Source organism: Aquila chrysaetos, chromosome 10, assembly GCF_900496995.4.
Source record: "Aquila chrysaetos chrysaetos chromosome 10, bAquChr1.4, whole genome shotgun sequence".
NCBI classification, from domain to species: Eukaryota; Metazoa; Chordata; class Aves; order Accipitriformes; family Accipitridae; genus Aquila; species Aquila chrysaetos.
Window position 1 is genome coordinate 5,079,071 of NC_044013.1, and position 14,287 is coordinate 5,093,357.

General features: G+C 40.0%; 1 long non-coding RNA gene across 1 annotated transcript; it reads right to left on the reverse strand.

Moving 5' to 3' along the window:
- Positions 1-860: 860 nt before the first annotated feature.
- Positions 861-9,939, reverse strand: LOC115347454. Its single transcript, XR_003925495.1, has 3 exons — positions 9,174-9,939; positions 7,549-7,714; positions 861-2,504 (listed from the first exon to the last, which is right to left on the reverse strand). It is a non-coding gene; the product is annotated as an uncharacterized LOC115347454 (long non-coding RNA).
- Positions 9,940-14,287: the final 4,348 nt, after the last annotated feature.

The window sequence follows — 14,287 nt, forward strand, 5'->3', positions numbered from 1 at the left end:
TTAGCTATAGAACTGCGAGATTCATCCGTACGTGAAAAGCGTTTGGGGGGATATTTTTAATATACATACATTTTATATATTTCTTTAAAAACATTTATATAGTTATATATGTATGTAAATATGGCATGAAGCAGACCTTCAGGGGAGAATGCAAAATAAAAGTTTTATTGCCTGTCAGCTACACCGTAAGTTTTAAGCAGCCACAAGAACACTTAAGTAGTGCTCTGCTTTTAGATAGATACCTTTTATAACATGGCTGAAGAAAGAGGTTTGAAACTACAACTAGCCTTCAGTAGGAAAGCTCTTACTCTTTTGTTTTATCTATTCTGAAAAGAAAAATTTAAAACCAACCCCAGAATATTCTGTGATTAGCTATACATGTAACGAGGGAAATTATGTCAAAATAGCTGTTTACCACTTCACTGGTTCATGTTGGTTTGGCATTTAAAAGTTTCTTTCCTCTGTGAATTCTTCCCAGAAAAATGAAACACTTTTTGGCTAAAGTATAAACCAAAAATCCAGAGGGTAGCATGGATTCTAGCCTTTCCCTGAGATGCCCCCCCTTTCAGAAATAGCCGCTGTTTCCACAATAGGATGAAGGGATGGGACATACAAATGTGTGTGCAAGTCTATGCAGCTTCTGTTCCTGCGAGCATAAGAAACAGAACCAGTTGTAGCCATTTATGGTTAGATCAAAAACCCCTTTAAATCCAAGAGAAAGTTTCTTCGTGATTTTGGAGGGCTTCAGATCAGGTAAATAGCCATTTGCGAGTCATATGTGAAATGACCTACTCGTACAAATGCGAGATGTTTAGCAAGTGAGCCAGAAATTCAACTTGCATAATAACGCTCCTAATCATCTTTTTTTAATGAAGTTTTAATTATGTAAAAATTAGTAACTGGTCTAGAGGTTTATACATTACCATAAATGTCTTCAAAAAAGAGCATACTCTCAGAAACGCCTCACATCACTGCAGAACTGGAAACTAGGACATGTTATGTTGATGTGATCCCAAAGCAATTTTTACTAAAAGCCCTATTTCTGAGGAATCTGGCTGTAACAAAAGAGAGAATCCCTCATGAGGCCACTTTCTAGTAAAATATTTACAAGAACACCCAAAAGCCAGTTTCTTTTTCATGTGCTTGTAAAAATGTACCAAAAGTGGAACAACTTGATCTATTTATCTTTAGGCACTTCTAAAACTCAGAGAAAAAAGACGTCTGCCATCCCGTCCCTAAAACAGTCTGCCACGGCACCCGCTGGGCTGCAAGGTGGAAGAAGGGGCTGGCACCTCCCCGTGTTAGTTACCACGGTTGGGAAGAGGCAAAAAATGGCAATTCCTCGGAAAAATGCACACAAAATGGCACTTGTTTAGCAATTTGCTATTTTCCTATCAGAATATTAAAAACTATGGTGTTGGGCCCAATTCAGGTCTGATTTCTAACCGCTTTATCGAGTGAAATCTAAGGGGAATACTCTGAAATTAGATTCTAGATTTAAAGTATATTGAAAATGTTTTTCACTCGGTGTTCTTTTCAGCTGCTGCTCAGTCTTTAACAAATACTTTATCCCATATAGAAATAACCCCACATACAACAAAATTACCTTCAATTTTAATTCATGTTGATGATTCAGACCGTACTGCTACGATTAAATTTGTGAATGTTATCTAAAAAGTATTTTCTTACTGTAATTGCTTCAAGATTTTATGTTCAGAAAATGTAATGCAAGGAAGCATTTTAGTACAATTGCATTTTACTCTGCTTGTATTTCGTATAATCCGTGCTAGAGAAGGTTATTGAAGAATGAAATGCTTAAAAACATACCAAAGCGATGAAGATTAATACATCTTATTGTCATAGGGCTAAATACTATCTTTCATAATGGCATCTAACAAACCATACATCATTTTTGAGAAAACAGAGTCCATAAATGTAATAATAAAGCCATGTACACTATATCAGCAAACAGGCATCACACTGTACCATCCCCTTTCCATTTCAAGGAGACACTTTCTAGCACATAGACAACATGCACTCAGCACCTGACATCTAGGCAGTGCCGGAAAATTCCATTTGCTCTTTGCATATCACATGAATCCGTGTTCCTAACTGGAGGATGGGGAAAGCAAAGCATGAAAAACTGGAGAAAGCACATGAATTTACTTAAAATATAATTTCTGTCACGTTAACAAACAAATGGTTCAAACTGGAGATAATTTCAATGCTTTATTTTAACGCAAAATCTTGAAGTCTTCCAACATTCTGGAAAAAAATTGGGTCTGAAGTGTCCTATATATTTGGCTTTTTATCCAATTTTGACGTAACAGGTCAAAGCATACCACTGCATAAACCCGCCTTTTATAAGTTACTTACAAGTAAAATTACTGTTTATCCTCCATACCCAAATTAGCAGATTCCTCTTCAAGAAAAGGAGTTGCTTTTCTTTGAGTCTTCATCCTCATCGGCCTTTTTTCTTGTACTTGTTTTTTGCAACATCCTTCCTGCGAAAGGCAAAAAGATTTTCAATTTGCTGATATTCTTCCTAAAAGTATGGAGTAAAGAGTTGCTTGAAGCTTGAATAATTTCTTGTAGTCTTCAAATAAAATAGGCAGACTCTCCTATATATAAATATATCAGTTGTCATCCTTTTCCCGAAAGAAGAAAAAGACAAAGAAAGCAAGCACATATCTCCCTTGAGACATCTGTAGAGCTATAGTATTTATTTCTACCATGGCGGTTCTTAAAAGTGTTGGTTTTAAAAGCCAGAATAACTATCATACCACAGCTACTTTTTATTTGTATTTCATATTTCTACCCAAGTACTGCCTGAAGAGGGAAAAGCTGTTCCTAAAATATTCCAGCCTTCCACAGAAAGAGCTGGTCCAGCTGAACAGAAAGAGACCCTGAGCATCGCTCCAGTAACACAGAAAGGGATGCGAAGAAGAATTAGCAATGAAGTCACCCATTAAGAAAATGGGAAGTAACTGGGCTGGTTTTTTGCTATTAAAAGAAATATGTTGATGGATGCAAGTGCTCCCCGTGGCACCAAGAGCAACACTACGGAGAGAACGGGTACAGCGTCAGCCCTCCGCACACGGGTCTCCGGGGAGGTGACGCAACTGGTGTGGCTGGGACATGCTGGGCAGGAGATGGGGCTGGGTGCCTTCCCACTGCGACCCAGACAGCAGTCCTGGTCAAAAAAAAGAAAATAGCTAGGTACCTGAACACAGACAGGAGGAGTCTGAGAGCTTCCCGAGGACCGCTGCTTACTGCTTGTAATCCTGGCCCTGGAGGATTGATAAGGAAAAGTCTCTGCTAATCCCTTTTTGTGGTGGGGGAGAAGGAAATAGTTTTTCTTTAGCTGCCTGGTTGAACACTCGTTAGAGTCAGTTAAAGGGCTCCCGTGGACTTCACTCAATAGCTTAGAGCTGAAGTTTGAAGCTTTGCTCCCTTTTCCCTTTGCTAAAAAAAAAAATGAGATAAAAAAATAAAGCCACAAGTGAAACTCAATTCCTTTGCACTTGTCCTACCAAATTAGAGAACAAAAAAATGAAGCGGACTGATTTTCTTGCGCTCTACCTGTATATTCCATACTTTCACTTGCCTGACCTATTAGGAGATACCGACTCGCCTTCTCAGCAGCCAGGATAACGGATCCAGCTCCAGCATGAGCATCACACCCTGCCATCAGCTGCCTCCCCAGGGTACTGCAAAGCTTCCACGGGAAACACGGCTTGCTCCACGCTCCTCCTACCACACCAGTGCGGCCAAACGGGCAGGCTGAGCAATTCTACATTGAAGCAGCCTCTGTTGTGCATGAACTTATTGTTCCAGTCCCTTTTTAAATATCGAATGGGACAAATCTGCCGATAAATTTCATCCACATGAAATACATAGTGCAAGTTCGTTGCTAGAAGCATTCATTTCCCAGAGCAATGTGAGATGCGAGAGAGTCATAGCACAAAAAATGTTCTGTCAGAAGTTTAACCTTTATCTTCTGTTCAGGAATACTGTGATCCAAAGTAAATCTCTGTGTAAACAGCTTTCTTCATAGAATTGAAAGTAACTGGTGAACTGACTATAGATGGAGAGAAAAAAAAAAAAAAATCAATAGCCCTATGAACAGATTTCTTTGAACAAGGTAAATAAATCCGCAGCTTTTCAAATCATTTTGTAGATGTATGATGCAGATTCAAAGAATGCCCAGTAAAAAACCCCAGAGAATATATTTTACACTCTCAAGACAGAAAACAGCTGAAGATACCAGTACAAAAATCAAAATGTGCTGTGACATATATCCTATGCAACCTCACTGACTTTGGAGCAATTTCATGGGCTATAAATCTGTACATATTATGATTCTACGTTTGTTGCCAGACTGGGTTTAGACTATTTAAATTCCCTGTCAGTATCAGTTATGATCAAATCTGTTCACATAAAAAGTGAAATAGATCCATAACAAGGCTTAATGCTTTGTTGTTTGAAAAACTATTCCAACGTGCAATTAAAAACTCCAAGATCTCTAATTGAACCAGGTTTTTTAAGAAGAGAAAATTAAAGATTGTTACGTACTTAAATCAGAGCCATTAATAACACCCCCTTTTCCCTAAAACTCATTTTATTCATTATAGACAAATTGAGCCAAGCCAGTGTGCAGAAAATACTTTCAAACACCTGTCAATGAAATATTCCTTCTACCGTCTAGAAAGGAAAGCCTCGTAATAGCTTGCTGAAATCAGTGTCAGTCATTAAAATCGCCTGCAGACATTGTGTGCCTTCTAGAAGTCCTTCTTTAAGCACAACCACATTGCTGTTTTAGTCACTGCCTATCTACCTGAGATATTCCCAGCTTTTATCAAGGAGCTTGTGTTTGTAAATAGGCATTACAAAAACTCACAGCTAATTTTCCCATTTTTGTACTTTAACTGCTTTATGAATCCCAATCTCTTTTGAAGAGAATATGCACATTCGTACAATTTTATTATAATGAGCTAAATTCTGCCATCCTTCATCATGATAAAGAGAATCATATCCCGGAGATTAATCACTGGATTTCAGTGGAACCATTCATTGACTAATGATCAAACTCAACAAACAAGGCGGCAGATGGTGGCCATATGAGATTTCTAGTGCCTTCTTTAATGAGCACAAAACACAGTCTCTACCTCATTTGCACATCCCAGCCACTACATCAATGAGTTGTCTACACACAAGCAGCTGCCTGAACGGAAAAAGCGTTGCCTAATTACAGGGCCAGGTCCTCAGCTAACGTAAATTGGCCTTGCTCCTTTTACATCAGCAGAGATGGAGAATTTCTGTCACCTAAATATCGGGTTCGTGACTTCTGGAGAGGGTCTGCAGGATCAGCAGCAAGCACCTTGTCCAGGGAGCCCCGGGGCTGCAACAACCAGCTCCCCAGCAGCACTGGCAATAACTCTGCACCAGATTACTCGGGATACCAGCAGCAGGCTGAAAAATAGACCCCTAAAAGCTCAATAAGCTTATTGTTCCTTTGACATATCAGTGACATTCACAGTATTCTAAGCCTTCCTCACCTGAAATATTTAGCTCCTTAGAAGCAGTCAAACAGATACGCACCCTGGCTGGCATATACACGCGGTAGATCACTAATTTATTTCTTACAGCCCTCCTGGGTGCCGTGTGTGCCGAGACAACTGCATTCCCAGAAATGGGCATAAATATCTGTATTTATTTTCCCATCACACTGACTGAGGAGTTGGGGAGAGGGAGCCAGCGTAAGAACCACATAGAGAAAATGGCTTGACAAATACTCTCGGTACACTTCCTTCAGTGGAGTACTCGACATTATTTCTCATCTACTGTGCTATAGTTTAGAGTGGGCCATAATTACGGATTTCCAGCTGGCACGATGATTATTATATATTAGATGTTAGTCTGTAAAGACTGTCAAACCAATGAAATTTTCAGGTTTTGAGTAGCCTCCAGGGTAGGGCTCTGCAAGGTTTCACGAGCAGTTAGTGTTATTTATAGTCTAGAACTAAACAAGGCAGAAATTAAGGGAATGCTCCTCGCTGAAGGTAATGATATGAAAATGCTGATGCAGGTCTGTGACAGTAGACAGAAGCAATAGCCTTGAGAATATATTGGAAGTGTGGAGGTGAACAGAGCGAGCAGCACCTCAAGGCTGCTTTTTGTCACTCTGACAGGACAAAGTTGTAAATAATCCCCCCCAGTCTACACTCAATTATCAGTAATTTAGTAGCACCCAGGATATTATATGCATAGGAAAATACAGCACGTCACCTCCAGTTCTCAACAAAATCACTTGGATAAGCTGCTTTTTCACCAGGTTTGGATTGCAGAGGCTTTGGAGGATTGAAGCGCAATTTCAGGTAGGTATTCTCCATACTGCTATTGCAAACAACTTTTCCACCCTTGCTCCCTAGACTAAACAACACTAACTTTAAATGAATCAGCCAATCTTGAGCCAAACTTACAGCAAAGAAAAAAAAAAAATTCTTACCAAACCTAATACATACATGTGCTATATGAAAGTTCACCTTAAAAAGGTTAACAGAACTTGCATTCCTATATGGGTTGTAACGCTGGTCACTGAAGAAAAAAAAAAAGGGGGGAAAAAAAAGTGGCTTTTATAAAGATCAGGCTATTGAAATATTGGTAAAGGTGTTCTAAGGAAGTGAGAAATGGGTCTTAAGGCCTTTGCTGTTCTGTATATTGCTAGCAACTCCCATTCCCCACGGTGTAACCTCAATCTTTGGAAGGGAAGGGGTTTCATTTCAGGTTCTTATCTCAGAGCAGGACCAGCGTGTATCACCTAAGGGTAATGCAGAGTTGTGGCGTGAATGTGAAGCGCTGCATTACAAGGTTTTACATTTGGGACCATCTCAGAAGTGCTCAGCGCTGACTGCCTGGAAGCTTTGAACTAGTTTCCTGCCCGGATTGATTCCTTCAGTCTTTGAGACGGGAGGATGGGAGAAGTGGGGAGGAGCGGAGCATTTCTCCCTGCCCCTCTTTGGCCAGTAATACGGTGCATTCTCAAGGGCTTTCAGTCCTGCCTCCTTAAAGTCAAGGCACGAGCTTCGGCTCGTGCCTCCTTTCAGTGCCTGTGTAATTGCCAATTCTATTAGCAAAAATTGAACTTGCAATCTTCAGTATCAAAAAACATCTAAGTTAAAGGCTGAAACGCTCTACCTGCTATCTCTGCTACAATGAGCTGCTACGGAACACACACCAACAGAGCCAGGGAGTTCTTTAAACAGCTAAAAACATACCGATTTAAAATAAAATCGGTGAGGAATAAAGATTACATATAGCACTACGTTTGAAAACTTTTTAAATTTTTTTTTGTGTGTACATGTAATTTCACGCGTGATGTGCTACACAGAAAATGTTATTTGGTGCCTGTACGATGAGAGGCACCCGACTGTCCTTTCAGTCCCTCCACTGTAAATCACACACATCCCTACACACCTCTGGGGAAAAAAAAAATGCTTCTATTTGAAAAAAACTTGTCCACAGTACACAAACTCAATATAAACGTACATTTGTCCTTGACTCTCAAAATGATCCGATTTGGTCGTGTCTGGCAGGTATTACAGCTTGGTCACCAGCCGGCGCCTCGGTCCTCCCGCGCGGTGACAGAGCCAGTCTCCTCCGATAACGAGGGCACGTTCCCGGCTGATCTATGAGGCAATAAACATTCTGCTATCTGTAACGAGGGTACGCGGCAGTAAAATGCAGCACGGAGGGTACGATACCGATACCGACCCCCCTTTCCCTTCTTCAGCTCGAACAGAAAATTGCTTCATGGTGTTCAGGTGGAAGGCTGTAATTACCCTCATAAAAGATGCACAAATAAACCAGTCACAAACAAATTAATCTAGTCACGCCTTACTATTACAGAGAAGTGTTTTATCAGTATTGTCTTAAACATTATTATTATTTCTAATAGGTTGAACTGAATTTTGAACCGAGTTGCCATAAAAATGCTGTCTGCTGACAAATCAAAGGATAAAACAGTAACTGCCACAAATACTAGTTCTCTACCAGCACTGAACACCGTACCCAGCTTGCAGCAGTACCAGCCTTACGGGATATATGTTCTTATCAGCAGACATATCAGTGATATTACTAATATTGTGGCTACAGTGACCCAAATAGATATCTAATCATATGACCATCTCATAACATCTGTTACCAACAAAGTAAAATGCCACCCTAACCTCAAATGATATTCAGATCTACAACATGGGTACGTAGATCTTACCACCCGAAGAACTGGTGTCGATGGTTTTCCAACGATCTGAGCTTAGGAAGATGTCAGCGCTTACACAGAATTGTATGAAAGCCAAGGAAAATTCAGTTAAGCATTTCCCTGACAAAATTCTTTCCATTTCTGTTTATCTATTGATTGGAAAGAGACAAACTGAACCAGATTCTATCTCCCCAAGGGATCACAATAGCAAGATTATATAGGATACAGGTGTACATGGCAAAGTTAGAATCAGGGAAAACAGATAGCTGTCTTTGTACCTATGGTAATTTAATAAGATTTTGCCAGATAGAAATAGGAAGTAGAAATAATCAGTAACAATAATCTTTTCTTCAATTTTATCATTTGCTTTTAGGAAGAAAAAAAGGCAAGTCAGTCAAGTGATCCCACCTGAAAAATGATAGGCTCAATAGCCTGGTAGGAAGAAATATAGACTCATCTTTACCGAAACAAAGGCCTTTCGGTCCTCTCTAATGTGCAGATTACAAACAGAATTTAGTCTGTCTGCAACAATATTTTGCGTAGCGCAGTGATGTTTTATTGCCTGTAGATTAACATTGACTTTTGACTCACCATGCCAAATGAAACTTAACTTTATTTAAAAGAATCAAAGCCATATCTACAATGGAAAAACAACAACAAATCATTGAAAGGACACTGGAGAAAATAAAACAAACTCCATCACTCTAATTAGAGCCTGAAGTGCCTATGCAAGACCACAGATGGGTTGTTCTTGAGCAGAAGTCATGTAGGACGTTGGCCTTGTAACCCACCATCAAGATGCCCAGGAGGACTGCCTGGCTCCAGAAAGCTCAGGTAGAAACTCAGTACTCGAATGGTTCCAAAAAGTGTGCTGACAGCTAATTGGGATTAATTTTATCTTGTTGTTAGTCACCTGTATTTTGACTGTATCTAAACCAGGTTCCTAGCCTCCTACTATGGTCAGCGGCGCTTCAGAGAGCGGTTCATCCCACCCACGTAAGCAAGCGAAGAACGTAGTCAGCCTATGCTGGTTGGAGACAAAACCTACGTTTGCTGGAAACAAAAAAAAGAAAGAAAAAAAAAATCAAGACAAACATTTAGATGATTGAATTTGGGTGCAGTTTAGACCCAGGTCTCAACTGAAAACAATCTAATAATGAATATTATTCTTGGTTCATTGCAAGCATGATGGATTCAGAGGTACAAAGGGAGTTTTAGCTACTTGTAAGCCACGATTACTTTGCAGGCATGTGTGAACAGCAACAGCATGTTCCCACCCTGCAGCTGGGAGTTATTACATAAAACCAGTAAGTACTGTAAATACACAACGCAAACCAGAGAGAGAGGTGGTATGCATGTATCCTTGGTACTAAAGGGCATTTTTCTCCATTTCTAGTTCATTGCCAATACATTGTATCGAGCACGCTTTTGGCCATAACGGGGTATTTTCCTTGCTGAATTTATACCCTAAAAGGCACAGAAAAATATTCGGTTTGAAAGTTTCAAAGGAGACAAAGACACAAAAGCAATTCATTCCTTTTTATTCCTCATCTCACTGTGAACAACTGTTGTCTAAGCCATCTCCTTCGATAAAGCAACATCTGTATTCTTTGAAATTCTAAGTTTACAAATGAAATGTTTGCAAATTATGTCTCAATATTTTTCATAATAGTGGTATAAAAATTTAGCAGAGAAGTGCTTTTCATAATTTCAGTTCTTTAATGACCCTGAATAATTTTAAAGTGCACTTTCTCCTCTACTATAAAGCAGAGAAAACAAAGCCTTAGGAAATCAATATTGTGGCAATCCTATGCTGTAAACACCAATCTTACAATAGCCTGAGTATGGACAGACCCACGGCTTGAAACAGGATTCGCTGTGCAGAACTGGTGCCTTAGTTTGCAAGAGATATGGTAAAGCATTTCTTCAACTGTGCTGCAACTTTTCAAGCAATATTCAGTGATGTGCAGCCAGACCTAAATCTTCTTCCTCCACTGAGTTGCCAACCAGCCCATGAGTTACTAAGCTTTGAGAAAATTAGACTTTGATAGATTTTTGTCTTAAAAAACCTGAAGCAAACAATACATTTCAACAATATATCTTTTCCTGCTTTTTCTTATAACATGCACGGTACCTGTCCCAACATGTAACCGTTACCATTCTCTTTAGTACCAGGATCTGGGAGATGTCAACTGCTCTGTCCTTTCCAATACTAAGTATATGATGACAGCGAAATCAAACTTCTAATTAAGAAAAAAAAAAAACTTAGTATAGGCAAAGCAGAAAAATGCCCCAGTAATTTCAGAGGCAATAAAGCAATGAAGGAATATAGAAAAAAAAAAAAGTGATATAAGCAAAAAAAGAAAAATCAGGTGACAGGAATTACTAAGTCACATACTACTACGCCTAAGTCACATACCTTCCATTATGGATTTTTTTCCATCAAGACACAGAAGAAAGAAGCACTGACAGTATCCCCCATTTTATGGGCAGAGGAGACAAACAAAAATTAAATTACATGTTGCAGGTCATAAAGTAAGACAGTAACAGAACTGCGTAGCAGAGGCGGGACACGTACCAATGACATGATAGTTAGAAGCTGTAAATTTTATCCAAATCCCCATTCTGTTTGCACAGTTCAATGCTTTGAAAGAAACTCCTGTTTCTCAGGTAACCCTCTGCATATTCAGCGATTCTGACATCTCCAGAATACGGCAGACTTACTGCTTTTACGCAGAAGCATCTATTTCATGTGCGATAAAACTAACGTACTGGGACATACGAGATTCAGCACGTGGTACACAGACTGCTCCGGCTACGCACACTGTCTGGGATTGCAGGATACTGTCAGCTTGGCTTACAAGTTAAAATACTAACCAGTGGTACAGTAGTTGGTACTCTGCTACCTAAGCAGAGGCATCGATAGGTTCACGTGGCCTCTATTCCCTTTCGGAGGGCTGTAGACACCCCTCCAACCCAATGCCTCGCCGTTTTCTCAACCACTACTCACAAGGCTTTAGAGGTCCCTACCTATCTCCATTGAGTAGGCAAAGGACTGAAGGAAAATCCGGGTCACTGATATACAGCGATATACAGAGTTTTCCTTGTACTAGCCCAACATCATGCTAAAACCCAATAAAATAGGGTCTGTACGTTGCCACACACCAATATGTGCTTTTCCTAGGCTGGTATTCCTTAATTTACGGTCTGGCTTCTACAGATTAAAATATCTTTTCAACAGATGCAGTTTGGGGAAATATTGGTAGTACATCTCATTTTAAATGCAATATAATTCATGCAGCGATAATTTATATTGACAGAAATTTCAGATAAAATGTATTTGCCATTAAAGCTGGAATGCATTTCACCTATTGGTATTCCAACTAAGCATATCTCACAGCAGGAATCTATTTCAAAGGTGTTGCATACATTTGTTTTATGTAAGTAAGATTCAGGAAGGCTTCATCTTCAAGTTTTAGTTACAAGACAGAAAGAACAAAATAAGGAATTCCCTTGCTATATCATCCCTGCTGGAAACACTTGACCTGAGCTTCAGGACACTAATTTAAAACTCTGATCGTTCTTAAAATTTGGACTTCACCTAGTTTATTCTTTGAAAAGCACCACCATTGCACCTGCTTTTTTCTTATAACTGTTTAAAATGGGGCTATGGTTTTGTAATTCTACTTTTTAAAAGTTGAAGACAGGTATAATACATAGAAGACCTAATAGACCTAATGTTCTAAGACAGAACTTTTGTATTGTGTGCTTGTAATGTAGCATTAAGAGAAGCCTCTTTTCCAGGAAATGCATGTTATTATTACTATTTATTAGGGCTTCCCACTTCTCTGAAGTAACCTTCCTCTGAGAGCACTTCTTATTAGACAAAGCCAAGAGTTTAATTCACATTAACCTCAGCATCAGCATTCCGGATAATGGGGAAAGGCATAAGGGCATAAGCTTGATCTTCGTTACAAGACTGAGATGAAGGCAGCAAAGAACGCAACATTTAAAAGAGTTTGCCATTATATAGAGAAGTTTCTGCCTGTGAGGTACCACCAGATGCCAGAAACACTTTGAACTGGTACGCTCGATGCTCTCAAAGGTCTTTTCCAGCCTAAACGATTCTACGATTCTATTCAACTTAGACTGCCGTATTTCCTACAGCTACACATCACAGACCCAGCTTTCAGGGGGTTTGTACCTTAAGTCAGTCCTTTTGTCCAATCCCCGGGATAAGCCAGATATACGCTGTGTTTGGAACCAAATCTAGGGACTTTCTAAAGCATCACCAGAAAAGTAAAGCAAGAGCACGGTCTAGCGAGCAAGCACCACACTGGGAGCCACGAGACCGATTCCTTGGCCAGCTCAGCTGCTGAATTTGTGCATCGCTTTTACTAAGCTAGCACTCTTTCCACTACCACCCTTTGCTCAGCAGCACCGTGAACTCCCTGCATATGGATTTTCTGCTAGCATCTGCTGATATATATGATGTTTTTTATTATAGAGCTAGTACATGAAATTGGATGCGTCAGAGCTGGCCCCCTCTGAAGAAGTCAGTTTGGTCAGTAAGTTAGAAAGAGTTTAGTGTGCATTCAGGTTAAAAATCCACAGTGCTATATACTGGCCAGTTCTTTGTGGAGGTGGTATTTTCACCTGGAACATATATGCCAAGGTCCAAGACTAAAATCTCTTTAGGTCATGTGGTGATTTGCAACATGACCAGATGTTTGAGAACATTACAAACCTGTTTAACTGTTATTACCTTCTAACACACCAACATTGGAATACACACTGCCAGTGTAGAACACAGGTTATGATCTTTACCAACATAGCTCCCATTTCAAAATATTGACCTTGCAGTGACAAATGTACTAACCAGTTGACGACACGTCTCTCTAATTGAGGAGCATTCCAATTAAATGTCCTGCTTTGGTTTTCAAGAGTCTCGTACTACGCAGGGCATGTTATAGGGGCCGCTAGAAAGCTGCACTAAAGGGCAGCAAAAACCATTGAGGTCAGATCCTTGTAAGGTTTCTGATACAGCCTCTCTCATTTAGCTGACTGGAAATAATTGAGCAAGAAAAGCAGGATTTCTACCATATGTTGCACAGTCCTTGAAGCAAGGATTATATGTCATGGTTTATGTGTACATCTAGGGTTTTAGATGGGAAAATGGAGTTTGATTTCATTGCTCAACAGCATTAGGGCTTCAACATCTTTCTTAGCAAGGCAGCAGAAAACAACATGCTATTGTTCTGACATTTTGTACTTGGGTAAAACCGTGAGAGAAGCCAGTATCTTGAAAGGCTAAAGGAGAAGGACGATCTTTCCTACACCTTTACGGTCCCACTTGTGCTCCCATTGAAAAGCCTCGTCTCGCTTGCATCCAATGCCACAGAGCTAAAACTCAGCATCCCCATGACAACCAGTAAACGGTTTGATTTTCTGCCCACTGTCAGTCAGCAAGAAGATAACAGTAGATCCTGTGTTTGAGCTAATTACCTAGGGGAAAGCAGAAACTGTGATGAAATATAAAGTCTTGCTGTATACGTCTTCATTACAATAATCTCATACATATGTGCTCTGAACTTAGAAAACACTAAAATCTGAAATGCAAATCACAGAGCAGTTGGCATGGATTTTTTTTTTTTCCCCCACCCTTTTCAATTCATTAAAAAGATTTCTGCTCCCAAACTATTAAAGCTCCAGGGAAGACAGCAGAGTCGCTCCTTCCGAGTCATCGGCAGGGGCGAAGCGGGGCAGCACCGCATCTGCAGCCACACGCCACGTCCAGCTTGGGAGGCACGTCTCACAGAGCTGTTGGGTGGTTAGCTGGATCTTCCTCGTTTCTCTCGACTGACCGACACCTTCAGTAATAAATCACCAGCCCCTGGAAAGTGAATTCAAGGAGACGGAGAAGACAGCAGCTGTACTTTAGAACTCATCGGTAAGACCAGATTTCGAAGTTAGGAGAAATTTTATTTAAAGATCCACTGTGATTGTTTCTTTTCTGTGTTTTGGTCA